The 14,523-nt window shown below is 37.4% G+C and overlaps 1 non-coding gene across 1 annotated transcript; it reads right to left on the reverse strand.

Annotated features, from left to right (window-relative positions):
• Nucleotides 1-9,411: 9,411 nt before the first annotated feature.
• LOC132297837 (small nucleolar RNA R71) lies at nt 9,412-9,518 on the reverse strand. Its single transcript, XR_009479427.1, has one exon. It is a non-coding gene; the product is annotated as a small nucleolar RNA R71 (small nucleolar RNA).
• Between the last annotated feature and the right edge of the window lie 5,005 nt (nt 9,519-14,523).

A 14,523-nucleotide genomic window follows, 5' to 3' on the forward strand; every position in this document is an offset into this window, starting at 1 on the left:
AGGAAGTCAAATAAGGAACAACAAGTTACGATATCATCTAGTTATCAACTTGAAATGAAATACGAAATCAAACAAAGTGGATACTCGGACTTCATGCCGGATCAGACCGACAACATAGTTATTTTAGGGTTACTAGCCCTTGGGTAATCTTCCTATGTGCGCACTAGACTATATAGAAGGACAATCCCCCGTACTAGAACCAAGTCCTAGCCGTAGCCAAACAATGACATCCCCAAGTTTCCAAAACCAACAAATTGTGCAACAACGTATATATATCAACATCTATATACAAGATATCAACTATTTACCAAGCACAATCCAAATTTTGGAAACTTATACAATATATGCTCAAAATTCACAACTACTATGGCATGTAAGATGTCAAATACAAAGTGTTCAATTCCTTACACATAGCAATAATATATTCAATAAGGAAAAACATATTCTCATGAATATAAAAGTAACAACTATATTATCCAATGCTCAAAAGTAATCAAGTGAACATACATCAAATCCAAATCCATGATTTAAATATAGAAACAACTTCCAAAATGCAATTAAATCCATGGAGTAATAAAGTAGAATTTAATTAAACATAAATAGTTAAATTCTCTAAATTCCAAGCTAATCCAAATAACCCCAATTTAATATATATTGAAAGACATGTCATGGTCATCATATATATAACATCAAATGACAAGTTAAGTGATTAAAACACTTAAAATAAAATTAATCAAGCTAATTAATTAATTTTTCCTAGATTTTTAAACAATTCCAAATGCCCTCAATTTAATCTATGTTAGAGAACATGCCAAGGCCTATTTAATACCACATTACAACTTGATTTAATGCTTGATACACATGTGAATTAAACTTTCACTAAAGATAAATATTAAATAAAAGTTGTAATTCTTAATCAAATGGTCTAAATTTAATATATGTTAACCGACATATCTAAGCATAATTTCGTAGCATGTTACAATTCAAATAAAAGTTATATATTATCATAAATTTTAAATCTTATACAAAGAAATAAAAATTACTAACTTTCTAGATTTGATACAAGGCATACATATATGTTGTATAATCATGGCAAACACACAATACAACACAAAAATAATCCTAAAACATTCCCTACCTCAATTGGAATGAAAATCCTAATTACCACCGAAATGAAATCACCTCAAATTTTCGGTCCGCAAAACAGATTTTTCAGCTTGCTACCTTCAACTTGTAAAATTCATAAAAATTCAATTCTAACCCAAATTGAATGAATCCAAAGCCCAATGAAAGCTTAAACACTGTAATTTGATAATATGAATTTAGTTTAACAAAATATTTTCCCAATTGAAACAGTTTTGACCCACAACTTTGGAACAAATTCTTCCCAGAAAACACATTTTCATTCTGTAGCTTCCAACTTTGAAAATTCATAAAAAATTCATTTGACATCCAAATTGGGCAAATCTAATTTATATTGGAAGTAAACATATGAGAGTGAAAAATTGAAAATTTAAGCCATGATCCAATGCCAAAAGGTTAGTGAAATAAATCATCAAAAAATATGTTTTCCAGCTGCAATAAAAACATGGAGAGTAGGTAGTTTCAGATTTTTAAAAAAATTTAGAAATGCTCTAAAATCACGAAAAATTTTTGAGTTGTGTAAAACCCCTGGGGAAAGTTTCAGTAAAAATTTCAGGGCAATTGAAGTACTACAGATTCATATAAAATTTCATTTCTGGACCAAAAAGGAAAAACTTCAAATTTCTAGCAACTAGCTTGCAACTTCAAAAATTCACAACTAATTTATTTTAAATCCAAATTACATGAAACCAAAACTAAATGAAAGCTAATTTAGTATATTTTCATATTCTATATTTAATTTGATAAGATTAATTTCAAGTTAAAACAGTTTAAGGGAAAAATACAAGTCATCCACTTCCATGTATGTAAAACACTCAATAATGACATAAAAATACTTTAAAATAATAGATCAATAACTCACTAGAGAATTGAATCTCTAGATACCAAAACGAAACTAGGAATTAGGCTAGATCCTTCAAGGGTTTTGAAGAGGAGGATGAGGGAAACAAAAAGTATTCCAAACTTTATGATCTAAAGTAAGTGGAAGGGCCTCAAAGATCAAGGTCAATGCCTAAGGCTTCAAGCTCCATCCATGGAGGCTAGGGTTTTCTTGTAAGGAAGAGAATGAAATAATGTGGTTAAGTATGAGTGGAGGAAATAGAAATCCTCCACTCACTATGTGCTCTTACACCATGGTCAGCACACACATTTATGGTCAATTGCACAAAAACCCTCCTTTAAAACCATAATCCCAAAGTGGCCCAAAGATATTTGCAAGACTAAATTGTGAACCTACACTTGTCACCAATCTATGGCTCCTTCCTAGGCTTAATCCCACACCTACACTTGTCAACCATCCAAGCCAACAAGTGCACCAATCCTAGGCCAACAAGTGGGTGAATCCTCACCCTCCAAATGTCATCATCCAATACATTAAATTGTTTCTACACAAATGTCAACAAGTGGACCAATGAGAGTGGGACACTTGTCACACTTTTCAAAAATTGCAAAAAGGTCCTTTTTGAAAATATCTTCCAAATTTAATTGCAAAATGGTCCCCAAGATGAAAAATAATTACTTTATTTAATTACACTAAAACCACACAAGTTAAGAATAATTACACTAAAGTATGCATTAATGCCCCTTTATGAAAGAAGTAAGCAATCAACATGCTTTTCTAGAAAAGTAAAAATACCACTATCATGGAAATCAAATATCATGAATGCATGCAAAACCGGAATCAAATCCGAGCACAAAAAGTGAGGTTGTGCAAGGAAAAAGGATAAACGAGAAAAAGACAAAATGTGAATAGTGTTCGGAAAAATAAAATATGGAAATGACACAATCCCCAAAGGAAGTTGTCAATCCAAGGAAAAGAGTCTCGGAAATCATTTCAGAGCACTCGAGACGACATCAAGTGATGAAAAACCGAACCCAAAAAGGAAAAGACAACGGAAAAAAAATATCCGTTAAATCTGAGAAAAAGAAAAGGAAGAAAAATGACCGGGTCATTACAACCTTCCCACCTTAAAGGGATTTCGTCCCCCAAATCTAGCCCCAACAAAACAAAATGGCAAAATCAGGATAACTACGGAGTACATCTCTGAGTATCCCTCACAACATACTACGAAAGCAATCCCAAAACTGAAGACAACGTACAACCCCATGTCATTCGCACCCACGTGCTTACGACTGGACAACCCCTCAAAAGAAAAGTGATCACATGGCCACACCACAAGTCAAAACTCACACACAGAACTTAAGGCTAGACGAGGGAACGGAAGACAACAATCGAAAGCACTCCTCCTGACGAACCATCATAAGGAACTAAAAACAACCACCAACAGAACCCCAAGATATCCATGAATCAAATAAAAGTACTAAAGAAAGATGACATGGTAGTACGAATAGCGACCAGAACCCGCCCACGACGTACTCAAATGTGTGGTAGCAATGACAATTCCTAGTGTCCGCCCACACTTACTCGTCAGTAAGGTAGCATTGACGGCAACTAGCACCCGCCCACAACACACAACTTGTACGGTAGCATGACAGTATAAGGCACCAATTCATAACCTGCCCCCACTAGGTCTACCCATGAAACCTCTCGATACAAATGACTTCAATGTCAAAAATGATCATTACCCAAAGCACTACGGAAACCAACATTTTGTGAGAGTTGAGATATGGTCCGAAGATGTCCGGCCGGACCATCCTGGCCAATCCCAAAACTCTTACAACAATGCCATAGGTACCGCTACACTTAAGGCCTTAAATCCTCAATACAAAAGGACCAACAATTTTAACATCTCAAAACACTACTATCAACAACATCAATTACGAATCCAAAGTCTGACAAGCAAAACAGCATCTCCAAAATTCCAGATATCATCCTAAAACAGATCAACTATAAGACTACTCACCGTAATTAAACATCGGATCAAAATCCCTATCACGGATAACTAGATCCTCAAAATACAAGTCCACGAAGTGGCACACACATCAAAATCTTGACAACCAAGGTCATAGAACGAGTCTCTCAAAATCGTACTTGACAACACCAAGCTAAATCAAAATTCCTCAATTTCGATCCATCTATAAACAACCACTGGAACTACGATTCCTTAAGGTGATCGGTTGAGAATTCGATCTATAATAAATCAACCTTCGCAATAGCACGAATCATTATAAAATAGGGCTGTTGGTCGGGTAAGTCGAACCACTGGGACTACGCTAATCTATGGCAACCTAAGTTTCTAGAGTCTTTTTAGAATGATACGGGGTGTTCATAGAGGATTTGTTGGTTGTCACTTAAGCTATGAAATGAAGGTGCATAAAATAAAAGTTTGCAAGAGTTTAAAGGAGATGAAATACAAGTAAAGAAGACTAGGAAAGTGAATCTGCCTCCATCCCTATACACATGCTAAATTAGAGCTAAATTGGGAGAAAACAATATATATTATGGTCATGATACATAGCAACACTTGGTTGCTATAATATCCTCAAAAAGTTCATTAAATAAAAAGGCAAGAATAAACCATCAAAGATTCACATGATCAACTACCTAAACTAAAATATAGCCTAGAACATGCTCACTAAGTCAAGGATTATGAAGCCCTAAATTAAATGATGAATGCATATGAAGCTAAGAATCAAACATAGACCATCAAAGGGGAACCCTAAGCAATGATCTATCAAAGTACTTATCAACATGCCATTGAACCATTTCATAACCTTGTCTCCATTCTCACCATGAAAACTTAAGCAATTTGATTAATATAAGATATCATCTAAAACAAGATAATCAACTTAAAGAAATCATCCATACAAATATCAACATTCATTACAAGAAATGAAGTGCTCTTGGTTATGAAAAGACCATAAAATATACATTGTAATCCCCAAAATATAGCCTAAATTAGAACATGCTTACAAGGGAGGGGCCTCATCACCTCCCTAGATGGAGGTTTAGTTACCCATGGAAGCTCTAAAGGAAGGAAGAAGCTTGGTCTCCATCCCCATTTTTGAGCTCCTTTGTTGTAGCTTCAAGAACTCTTCCTCCTCCTTCTCTCTCTACCAATCTTGCTAAGATGAGATATCCTCCATGATATGTGGTTCCCCTCACCTTGTAGCCATTATCCTACCAAACAAGGCTCAACTCCCTACCAAAAGACATCTCCAACCAACCCATAAAGATGGAAATTAGAAATGAGGGAATCAAGGAGTAAGTGGGCTGAAGTGATGGATCTCGGAGAGCATTCTGCTCAAATTTCAAGCACTTGAAGTAAGCCCATCGAGTGCTCGAAGTTTGGGCAGAATGCTCCTTTCTCTTGACCTGCTTTGCACTACTTTGGTAAAATAGCCATAACGTTCTGGTCCGAACTCCAAATGATGAACCGTCTGAAGATTTGGAAAGCATATTTAAATCGCTAAATACGCCATGTTTTAATGGAAGTCTAGTTCTCGAGTTTGTTAGGTCAAAAATGGCAAGTAAAGTCAGACTCCACTGCTGCCAGAACTTTAGCCTTGAGCACATTGTTATTCAAAGATTGAACAAAACATCATTTTTGCTCCTTTTTGGCCAATGAACCTGAAAATATATAAAAAAATGCAAATAAAGATAATCTACATAGAATAATCAAATAATGGACTTAATTAATGCAACTAAGGGCGCTTGAATATGCAATATTCGGCGCTTATCATAAGGCCATGCCTAGTCATAACTAGGATGAGAAAACTCCACAAGCAAGCCATATCCAACAACGATCCTCTAAAACTCCTCCTAAGAGTCAACCACATCCAGGCCTCCAAAACTGGAACAAGTCTCCAAAAGACATTCTCAAAAGAGCATCGAGCTCACCTCACGAATCAAACAATCCTCAAAGATATGGACATAAGTCTCCGTAAAATGATCTCACTCCAATCAACTTACTTGAGCACCACAACCGTCAATAACCACGGCAAGAACTCCCCAAGGGAAGACACGAAAGAAAGGGGACCACCAGTCCTAGAAAGGACAACACCACGACTCCATCTCTGAAATGAAAGACAACAAAGTCAACAACTTCACCCCCTACATGAAAGTAAGTCGACCAAAATCTATCAAATCCTCACCAAGGACTCAAGACAACAACGATGATCCTCATGGATCAACCAACCCCAAAACAGTGCACAACGCAACGGAGGGAAGAGACTCACTCCTTGTGAAGTCCCTAACATGAACCAGCACAAAACCATTATGGAGACCCGCATACAGACTACATGCGACCAAGGGAAACGAATGGGAAAACTACACCTGAAAGTCATGCATATGACAAGGAATACAACTACCAGAAAAAAAATCTACTTACATAGATGAAAATCAAAAGCACATGCTGCACGTCTCCACATAAACACAAAAGCATGTCATTAAAGCGCAGTAACAACATGGCATTTCGAAGCATATAAGAAAGGCATGCTATTACCACTGATAAGTGCTTAAATGTTGCACATTTCAGCACCTAAGCTAAGGTATTTCAGTCTTTGCATCTATCTTAATTTTATATTTTAGTCCTAATTTATGTTTATGTGTATTTCAGGGCAATAAAGTTAAAATGAGCTAAGAACGGTCCAATTAAGCCTTTTTGGAGTTAAGCAAAGATTTTCAGACAATGTCACAAAGCGGTCAATTTCAGGCCTTTGATGATGTTCCCAAAGATGGAGAAGCAAACCAAATAGCCCGGGGCAAAAATAAGGCTTAAAGGAATTTGTCAACTCTGGGGGATCGATCCCCAGGGTGGGGGATCGATCCCCCAGGACTTAGCAACATTACAGTTTTTATTTAATTTTTGGGCTCATTTTGGGAACTGTTGGGCTTTAATGAGATTGTTACTTAAGGCCCAGTGAGCCATTAGATTAGGGTTAGTTTTAGTTTTTATTTAGGTAAAGATTATTAGAAAAAAAAAAAAAAGAGTTTTATTTTATTTTTTTTCTGTATCGTAGTATCGTATTTTCTCTCTGGAAAAACACGCGAAGAAAGGGAAAAAGAAGAACAGGCTAGGGTTTGGAAGAAAAGTTCAGAGAAGATGAAGCAGATGATGGGGATTGTCCTATCTTCGACTCCATCAACCATGAGTGGCTGATTCTTCTACTTAGGGTTGGATAAACCCTAAGCATGTAACCTATTCTCTCTCTCTTTTCATACTTTTTGGGGATTAATTTATGTAATTAGTGTATAGTCTTGAATATTATGAATTAAATTCTTCCAATTGATTATCTGTATTAATCTCATATTGTCTTATGTGCGGTTGATTGATAAACAAATTTTACACACGAATTCTTTGTTAATTGATTCTTGTGATGGCTATGCATGGTATTGCTTAGTTGTAATTGTGTTTCAAATTGATGAAAAATGCTTACATTTGATGGATGGTACTACATGTTTAGGTTAATTTGTTGTTTAATTAGTTTTAAATTCATGTTTAATTAGTTTAATTTAAGTTTAATTAATTTAATTGCAATTCAATTATTAGGTAAGTAGACCATCCATACTTATGTTTGAATTCCATACTTTTTGTCACAATTGCATTATCTTCTAGATTAATGTGTGTTAAATTTGTAACTTGGATTGATAAATCATGCTTTGAATGGGTGAATTGCACTACACTTAGTTTAATTGTCATTAGGTAGTTGATTCATGCTTGAAATTGATGGTTTACACTTTTCATTGCTCTTGTTAGCCACATATAGATTACATAGTATTATTTCCCCAATTAGTTGAAAGTGAGTGAGTTAGGGAATGTGCTTAGTGGTGAATCCTACACCCTAAGTCTCTTTCCAATCTCTTAAACTCTATTTCTTTATTGCAATCATTTAGTTTAAAATTAGTTTTAATCACAAACAAAACCCTTTTGGCAATCACAGAAGCACTAAAGTATAATTCAATTCTGGAAAACCTATAATTGTTTAGATCTCTTGGGACGATCCCTGCTCACTTCATACTCCATAGTATAAGTGTTTAGTGGTTTTATAAATTTTAAAATATGGTGCCCACTTGACATTATTTCTAAACATAAAGTGTTGTGCATTATTTTGTGCACACGCTCGGTCGCACCATAGTTTTGGCGCCATTGCCGGGGATCTAACGGTTTTGAAGAATTGAATTAAACATTAGTTCTTTGTTGATTGTCTACTTTTAAGTCATTTTAATTTTTAATTTTTTTTTTATTTGATTTGTCAATTAGGTACTTGAAGCAAAGTGGAGCAAACGCTGGACTTAGAAGCAATTAAAAAAAAATTTGAAGTTGCTTAAGGACCATCTGTAAGTTCTCTTTAATTTTAGTACTTTAATTGTATACCAATTTGCATGCTTTGGACAGCCCAAGTGGAGGCTTAAATTGAATTGTTTTATTTTTAAGTCCAAGCATACCTTCTTGTAGAAGGCATCGGCCCGTGTGGAGGCATTTATTTGTTTTAAGTGCATTGATATTATTGAGGAGTTTGGGAACATCGTATGTGGAGGTTGAAATTTTGAAATGTTGGTGTGTTGACTTGTTCTAGTGCATGCATGGTCGTAGATCACTTAATCGTCCTCTTGCTCCTGTAAATCAAAATCTCGAAATTTTTTTTCGACGTTTAAGAAGTAGTACTAGGGATAGTCATCTTAATCTTTTAAATTTTGATCTTCCATCACCTTTAATGGAAGATCCAATTGAAGATCCCATTGTAGATCTTGGTCATGTGGATCATAATGGTGTGCACCACCCACCACAAGTTCATATTGTGGATCCTCAAGGTGTGCATCCACCCTTGGGAATGCCACAACCAGTTAATCATGCTGTGCAACAACCTAATCTAGGGATGCCAAGGCCAAATGTTGTTCCCCCAATTGGTGAGCAACAACAACAATATGTTCAAATGGCATACCCTCAACAAGGTCAAATGGCATATCATCAACAAGGTCAAATGCCATATCCTCCTCTCAATCCTCCAATGGTCCTTAGGGATCGTTACACTCCAAATCAATATAATGCACCTACTTGCATTCAATTGCCAAATTTTCGTGCTCATCATTATGAGATTAAGGTTTCCACCATTAACATGTGCCCCCTTTTCTATGGGTTGAGCAATGAAGAGCCTTATAAACATTTAGATGAGTTCTTGGAAGTTTGTTCCATCGTGAAAATCACGGATGTTCCGGAAGAAGTCCTAAAAATGAAGCTTTTCCCTTTCACTCTTCGGGATAAAGCTAAATATTGGTTCAACAACTTGCGGCCAAATACAATCACCTCTTGGGCACAATTGCAACAAGAGTTCTTAAAAAAGTATTACCCCGCAAGTCGAACTGATGCCATGAGAACTTCCATTCGTGAATTTAAACAACAAGAAGGAGAACCCCTTCATGAAGCATGGGAACGTTTGAATGACTTGCTACGGAAGTGTCCACATCATGACATTCCTAAGTGGCAATTAGTTCAATGTTTCTTTTCAAGTTTATCCGATGCCAATAAGGGCATTGTTGATGCTTCTTGTGGCGGAAGCTACATTGAAAGAAATGAAGATGAAATTTGGCAACTTTTCGAAAAAATGAGTGAAAACTCAATGCATAGATCTTCATCTTCTAGGGGTAGTCACCTAGCACATATGGGAGGAAAGAAAGTTATAAATCAAATAGACTCTTCCATGGAAATTGCCGCTGAGGTCAAAAATCTTACTCAAAGGTTTGATACATTCCTTTTGAATCAAGGTCCGGCAACTCAATCATATCATCACCATTCCAATGAAATGTGCATGACTTGTTCTAGTTACACTCACCATACTTCAAATTGCCCTCTTGGACAAATTATACCAAGTGAGTCTCAAGAACAAGCAAATGCTGCTTTCATTCATCAAGGGAACAACCCTTATTCCAATACTTACAATCCGGGGTGGAAAAATCATCCAAACTTTGCATGGAGAAATCAAGGAGACGGTGCAAACCCTCCTCAAAATCAAGGTTACCAAGCAAAGTATGTTCCCCCACATCTCCAAAATCAAAATCAGAATTCTCAAGGTTACCGTCCTTCATTCTATCCTCAGAATGTGAATCAATACTCTCAACCTCAAGCATCAAATCCTCAGTCCTACTCTCATCCTCAAGCATCAAATTCTCAATCTTACTCTAATCCAAATCAAGCGCCTCCTAAAAGTTCAGCTTTTGAGGACAAAGTCTTGCAGGCTTTAGGTAATCTTCAAAAAGATAATCAACTGTTTCATTCTCACTCTCAATCAATTGCAAAGCTTGAAGCTCAAATTGGGCAATTAGCTAATTCTTTAAATATGAGAGAGAAAGGTAAGTTGCCTAGTCAAACTGAGACCAATCCTAAAGGGCAATTTATGGCGCAAGCAAGTCCTTCATCAGAATTTTCTGGAAATGAGCAAGTTCAAGCAATTACTGTCTTGAGGAGTGGTAGGAAAGTGGATAATAAGGTAGAGGTACCTAAGGAGGATAATGAATTGGCACAACCAAGTGGTTGCATCCATCCCATTCCAAATTCTATTCCAATTTCCTTGGATGCTAGTGGTTCCAAAAAGGACATTCCATTATCTTCATCATTATCTCCCCAATTAGAGAAGCCTTATGAGCCAAAAGCTCCATTTCCTCAAGCTTTGAGAGAGACTTCATCATTTGGGAGACAAGAAGGAAAAATTCATGATATGATGGAAGTGTTTAAACAAGTGAAAATCAATCTTCCTCTTCTAGATGCAATTAGGCAAATTCCACCATATGCAAAGTTCTTGAAGGACTTGTGCACATAAAAGAGGAAGAGCAAGGGAAGGGACCTTAAGAAAGTGCTTTTAACAGAACAAGTGAGTTCCATCATTCTTTCTAACACTCCTCCTAAGTTCAAGGATCCAGGTGCTCCGACTATTTCTTGTATTATTGGAAACCAAGAAGTTCGTAGAGCTCTCCTTGATTTAGGTGCAAGTATCAATCTCATTCCATACTCTGTTTACTTGCAGTTAGGGTTAGGGGACTTGAAGCCAACATCGGTAGTAATCCAACTAGCCGATAGATCAATTAAGAAACCAAGGGGGATTGTTGAGGATATTCTAATTAAGGTTGATAAATTTTATTTCCCGGTTGATTTTGTGGTACTAGATACTGAGCCAGTCCCTAATCTCACCAATCACATTCCAGTCATCCTAGGAAGGCCATTCCTTGCCACTGCCAATGCCACCATTAATTGTAGATCCGGCATTATGGACATCTCTTTTGGCAACATGATGGTTAAGCTTAATGTATTCAATGCAAGTCAACATCCCACAGATGAAGACGAATGTTTCCTAGTAGATGTCTTGGATGAAAACATAGAGGAGACTCTTCCCTCTATTTTATCTAAGGACCCTCTTGAGGCGTGCCTTTGCGAAATGTTTGAAAGTTGTGGTTTTGACACAGAAGGATCCATAAGTGAGGTGAATGCTTTAATGGACTCTGTGGCCACTTTGGATTACCCACCTTGGAAAAGCAAGAAAGAACCTCTTCCTTCACTCTCTAGTACTCCACCAGTTCCATCTCTCATCTCTCCTCCTATTCTTGAGCTTAAGCCCCTTCCATCAAATCTGAAATACGCCTTCTTAGGCCCAAAAGAGACTCTTCCGGTCATCATTGCTTCCAATCTTGAAAATGACCAAGAGAATGATCTTTTGGAAGTGCTTAAAGCTAACAAAGAAGCCATTGGATGGAGTGTGGCTGACTTAAAAGGCATTGACCCTTCTATTTGTATGCATCGCATACACATGGAAGATGATGAAAAGCCATTTAGGGATGCTCAAAGGAGATTGAACCCAAATATGAAGGAAGTGGTCATGAAGGAGGTTGTGAAACTTCTAGATGCGGGAATCATTTATCCTATCTCTGATTCCAAGTGGGTTAGTCCAACTCAAGTGGTTCCTAAAAAGTCGGGAATCACAGTTGTTGAAAATGCTAAGGGTGATCTTATTTCGAAACGCACCGCCACTTCATGGCGTGTTTGTATAGATTACCGAAAGCTGAATTCTGCCACTAGGAAGGACCATTTTCCATTGCCTTTCATTGACCAAATCTTGGAAAGATTGGCTGGGCAACAATACTATTGCTTCCTAGATGGTTACTCGGGGTACAATCAAGTGGCCTTAGATCCATTGGATCAAGAAAAGACCACATTCACATGTCCTTTCGGTACATTTGCTTATCGACGGATGCCTTTCGGATTGTGCAATGCTCCTGCCACTTTCCAAAGGTGTATGATGTCAATTTTTTCGGACATGGTGGAGAAGTATTTAGAAGTCTTCATGGATGACTTCTCGGTTTTTGGGTCCTCATTTGATTCGTGTCTCCAAAATCTCAAAAAAGTGCTTCAAAGATGTCGTGAGACTAATCTTGTGTTAAGTTGGGAAAAGAGCCATTTCATGGTTCAAGAAGGAATCGTGCTTGGACATGTCATCTCTAAAAGAGGAATAGAAGTAGATAGAGCGAAAGTTGAGCTAATTTCTGAATTGTCTCCACCTACTACGGTGAGAGAAATCCGCTCCTTTCTAGGACATGCCGGTTTTTATCGCCGATTCATCAAAGACTTTAGCAAAATTGCTAGACCCTTGTGTAACCTTCTTGCCAAGGAGACTCCATTTGTTTTTGATGAAGCATGCCTAAATGCTTTTCATCAACTTCGCACTCATCTATCATCCGCTCCTATCATGCAACCTCCAAATTGGTCCTTACCATTTGAGATTATGTGTGATGCTTCCGACTTCGCAATGGGTGCTGTTTTGGGGCAAAGGGTAGGTAAACTACCATATGCTATATACTATGTGAGTAAGACTTTCTCAGGTGCCCAATTGAACTATTCTACCACCGAGAAAGAGTTACTTGCCGTAGTATATGCCCTTGATAAATTTCGGTCATATCTCTTAGGATCCAAGGTAATTGTGTTTTCCGATCATGCCGCTCTTAGGCATCTTTTAATGAAAAAGGAAACCAAACCTCGCTTGATAAGATGGATTCTACTTCTTCAAGAATTTGACTTTGAAATCAAGGATAAAAAGGGCTCCGACAATGTCGTTGCCGATCATCTGTCTAGATTAATGGTTGAATCTTCTCCAAATCTTGAAATTCATGAATCATTTCCGGATGAACAACTCTTTCAAATCTCAAATGGGACGTTGCCTTGGTTCGCCGACATTGTTAACTATCTTGCAACCAGCAAACTTCCCATTAATTGGTCAAAACAAGAAAAGGACCGATTCTTTGCTAACATCCGGAAATACTATTGGGAAGATCCCATTCTGTTTCGTTATTGTCCGGATCAAATCATCAGGAGATGTGTGCCGGAAAGTGAAGTTCCGAGCGTCCTTGCGTTTTGTCACACACTTGCTTGTGGTGGGCATTTTAGTGGAAAAAAGACCGCGTTGAAGGTTCTTCAAAGTGGGCTCTTCTGGCCCACTATCCACCGAGATGCCTATAACTTTTGTAAGGTGTGTGTTCGGTGTCAAAAGTTGGGATCAATGTCAAAGAGAGACATGATGCCCTTAACTTCAATCTTTGTAGTTGAAATCTTCGATGTATGGGGCATAGACTTTATGGGACCATTCCCAATGTCTTATGGCTTTCAATATATCCTCGTTGCCGTTGATTATGTTTCAAAGTGGGTTGAGGCTTGTGCTACCAAAACGAATGACCACTCCGTGGTAATTGCATTCGTTAAATCAAATATCTTTGCTCGTTTTGGTATGCCAAGGGCTATGATAAGTGATGGAGGAAAACATTTCTGTAATCAATTCTTGAAGCAACTTTTCTTAAAATACTCCGTCACACATAAAGTGGCCACTCCCTACCATCCCCAAACAAGTGGGCAAGTCGAGGTGTCAAATAGGGAAATCAAGCATATTCTTGAGAAAACTGTCAATCCGACCCGAAAAGATTGGTCAAGAAAATTAAACGATGCTTTGTGGGCTTACCGGACAGCTTACAAGACTCCAATAGGCATGTCTCCATATAGACTTATTTATGGGAAGCCTTGTCATCTTCCGGTTGAGGTAGAACACAAAGCACTTTGGGCAATAAAAAGGCTCAACTTTGATCTTGATAAGGCTGGAAAGGACCGTTTACTCCAACTCAATGAGCTAGAGGAATTGAGAAATGATGCCTATGATAATTCAAAAATTTACAAGGCAAGGACAAAAGCATTTCATGATAAACATATTGTGAAAAAGTCCTTTGAAGCCAGTCAAAAGGCTTGGTTATTCAACTCTAGGCTCAAATTTTTCCCTGGAAAGCTTCGAACCAAATGGGAAGGCCCTTATCAAATTATCTCCGTCTCACCTCATGGGGCTGTTGAACTTAAAAATCTAAAAGATGAAGGGACCTTCAAAGTTAATGGTCAAAGGCTTAAACCATACATTGATGGACAAAATTTTCAAAGAAATGTGGAATCTGCCCTCTTG

The sequence above is a fragment of the Cornus florida genome, unplaced genomic scaffold, assembly GCF_030987335.1.
Source record: "Cornus florida cultivar Cherokee Brave unplaced genomic scaffold, ASM3098733v1 CherokeeBrave_3.0.0_Hap2_Chr02, whole genome shotgun sequence".
NCBI classification, from domain to species: Eukaryota; Viridiplantae; Streptophyta; class Magnoliopsida; order Cornales; family Cornaceae; genus Cornus; species Cornus florida.